This window comes from Cupressus sempervirens, chromosome 11, assembly GCF_028749045.1.
Source record: "Cupressus sempervirens isolate cs-2001-9-10 chromosome 11, ASM2874904v1, whole genome shotgun sequence".
NCBI classification, from domain to species: Eukaryota; Viridiplantae; Streptophyta; class Pinopsida; order Cupressales; family Cupressaceae; genus Cupressus; species Cupressus sempervirens.
Window position 1 is genome coordinate 160,243,503 of NC_143128.1, and position 3,905 is coordinate 160,247,407.

Below are 3,905 nucleotides of genomic sequence, written 5' to 3' on the forward strand. Positions count from 1 at the left end.
CAATCATGCAACTTGACATGGACTTAAGAGTTCTAATCCTCATTTATGCAACACTTGTCTTTTACAGACTGAATGCTACTAGATTATGAATATCAATACCCTCAAGATTACAAAAGTCTTTAAGTCTTCAGTTCACATATTTACTTTCATTGTCCATACAAAGAACCTTGATGGCTTTCATTGATTGCTTTTCAACATGACTCTTCAAGGCTAGAAACTTGTCAAACACTTCATTCTTGTGATCAAGAAAGTATGTAGTGAGCCTTACTAATTGATGCTACTAAAAAAAGACCTGCTAGAACTATATGAAACAACTCAAGAATACCTGATGCTCTCGAAGACATCCCTTTATCAATCTTCTCTTCTAGATGCATATACATTGAACAAGTTTAATATTCATCGTTAAAAAAGTTGAATACAGGTAGACCTTTGAACATGTTATTTGAGAAAAGTTGATGAAGATAGTAGAAGGCAAGATGTCCATAATGCTAATGTCATAATGTACTTTATTAATTAGATTGATTCAACAAGGCATGTGAAGGAGACTGAGGCACAAAATGAGAGGAAGAATAAATCCTTTTGTGATGATTGACTTTACCCACTGCAACTAATGAATCATTTTTAAGATTGCAAACCGTTACTAAATCAAGGAGGAAGTCAACTTTATTGCCATCTACATAGTGACTGATTTGGTAGATTAAAAGGAGATCAGAGCTAAGGTTGGGAACATAGAGAACTTCTTTGAACTTTCCATTTTCCATCTCCATTTGTCCTTTCCCTTCAACTTCCATTTTTTATATCATCTCCTACAAAGATGTACAGTACCTTAGACTAATTCAATGAAGAAAAGTCTCAATTTGCACCTAAGTCAAGTGTCGATTCCCCTAAAGAACTTGAAACAACCATGAGTGCTTGCCCTTTTCCCTTTGAAGTGGGTGCAGTTGAATCCTTGGAAGCATTTGGCACATTGATTCTGTTCTTCTTGAGTATGTTTTCCAACTCATTGATTCACTTAATCTTGCAATAATGTTCATCATGATATAGTTTCTTGCAATATGCACAAAATAGTTTCTACTTCTTTTCATCATTTCCCTTCTTGTTTGAAGAAGAATTTCCTTGCTATGAGGAGGAAGATTGTTGGATCTTTAGTTGTGATTTTATGCTTCCACTAATTTTCTTGTTGTTGGTAGAACTTTCTTGTTTTTGGTTTAATTGGTTCTCATTGCTAGCTACCAATGCTTTGGTCTTTGATGACTTGAGAATTCTCATATCTATCAACTTGGTTTGTTCCAACATCAAGATTTTTGCAAATGCATCAAATGTAGGCTTTGTGAAAGCACTTCCCATGGTCAACCTGTGAGTGTTGTAACTTGAAACTAAGGATGCATACTCTGAAGATAGCCTCTTGTAGATGTTATGAATCAATCGATCATCCTTGATGGGATTACCACAATCTTTAAGTAGTGCTCTCAATTCATTAGTTATGTTGACATAGTCTTGAATTGTGTCAAAATTCTTAGGATCTGATAAAAGTAGGTCATCTTCAATTTGGAATCCCTTTTCCTCCTCCACCTTACCATACAATCCTTAAAGTTTTTTCCAACCAGGCTTGGCTTCCTTAAAGCTGAAAATGTGGAAGAAGAGACCTCTATGAACATAACTCCTGATAATTCCTAAATCTTGATTGTCTTTAATTTGCCAATCAACTAGTGTTTTAGCATTAGTGGATTTTACAATGTACCATCAACATATTGATTTAAACCTTTTTCCATTAATCAAATCTATAGATTATCTTCTCATGTAGTATAATTGTGTGAAGTTAGAAGTGGAGTTTTAGGTGAACCCATGATGCATAAAATTAAAAAGAGTACAAAACAAAGACACAACAACACATGAGACACCCCCCTATTCACTCAATCAAAAGACCTCAAAAAAAATGCTTTTGGCACTTTATATGTAGTGCAGGTATAATAAGCCACTTGTCAAAATGTACAAAGTGGACTTCTAATTTTACGATTTAGAACTACCTTTTGAGGCTCAATTCTGTCACTAAGCACTATAGCTTAGATGTACAACAATTTTAAAAAGTAATCAAAGCAATACAATGTAGAAAAGGACCTAATTCTAAAATTGATATTTTTGTCCACACAACCCTGTAATGTGATTGTAAATTTGGAAAGTAGACAAAAAATGAAGCAGTTTAAAAAAAATAGAACTTGAAAATGTTTCCAGATGAGCCCATACAAAGCATTTGAAGTTGCAAAATGCAATATTGGATAAGTATAGTTGCCAAAAAATGCAATTTCTAACAAATCTGTATACCAAAACTAGAAAAGAACAATACCACTAATTTTTTTCAGGAAATTCTACCCAAAATCAAAAATTATCGTACTGAATTTGGATTTTTAATGACTGAGTTGTGGTCTCCTAAATTTGAACTATCAAATCAAAATTGCATTTGGAGATGGGTCTTGGAAGAACAACACTATGTTAAATTTGATAGTCAAGTAGCCATCATAGTTGTGTTATTTGGCCTATAAATGATGGTAAGATGATCATCAAATTTAGGCCCATATAATGTTGATGTCAAAAAAAAAATCCTCCTTACTGATGTGGTAGGCTGACTGTGCATACAAACAATACAGTCTATATAGAAGCTATCAATAAAAATGCTAAGTTGTCAAGACATGTGATAGAATTCTGGTGGGTCATGTGGTAATGTGCTAACTTTTTCTGACCTAGACAATAATGTCTATTGGCATAACACGTGGAGGGTTGGGAAGTGTAGAATTGACATTGCCAAAAAATTGCAAAAAGCTAGCAAGAGCTATGTAGCATTGGCCAAAAACTATACTCTAGTGTTGCGATGTTTAATGTTGTGCCAATGAGTATTATGTCATGGGTGCTTGAAAAATCATTGCCAGATGCAAAAATTTAGAATCATCGTGTCTATGGTCTGATTCACCATCATTTGAGATTGGTGGTCAGGCCAACAAAAAATAGATGGTGTGGGGTTATTAACTTTATTCCCACATCACCAAAGGAGAGCATTCAATAATGTTTTAATATTGAGAGCCTGTGAGTGGATTGTAAAGCAAGACTGTCGGGAGAGTTGTAGATAGTGTTTGGTCGGTGTCAAGTTTAATCATTGGGTTATGTTGAAAGCTGGTTGCTAGAAATTTAAAGCTGATGCCGCTATGATTTGGATTAAGTCTGCCAATTTAATCAGACTGTCAATTGATGAGGAATATTCTACCTATAGGATTCAAGGTTTCACTACTTGATTCCTACAAAAAAATTCTTCGTAGGCCTTACTAGCCTAAAAAATTTATCGAAATTTTTGAAAAATGCAAAAATATTTTGACAAAAATTTTAGATTAAAAAAACAATCATACTTGATTTGAAAATTAAATTTATAGATCAAAAAAATAATAATACCAGATTTGCAAAAAAAATTGCCTGAAATTTGACTATGGCCTAATATAAGTGAATTTATAATCAATATTCACTAAATCGATGTTCCAAATGCAATGGCAAGGTCTACTTTGGCTCTAGACACTCCCAATGACTATGATACTCTGTATTTGGGTCAAGGTGTCCTTAGAATGGTGAAGTAAGATCGGTCTCAAATGGCTATGTGAAGAGAATTTCCCTCATCTCTGATACTAATGTAGATACACTCTGATACCACTAACAAAGAGCCACACCACCCTTACCAACTTATAACCAAAAATGCCACTAGCTCTTCTTCAACTTTATCCAAGATCCAAGTGTAAACTGCCTTACATTCGGTGCTCTGTCTACACACTCACAACTCCATCACAATCCTATTGTAAACTGCCTCACATTCGGTGCTCTGTCCACAGACTCAGGAAAACTCACTCTTCACTTTCTCCTACACCTTG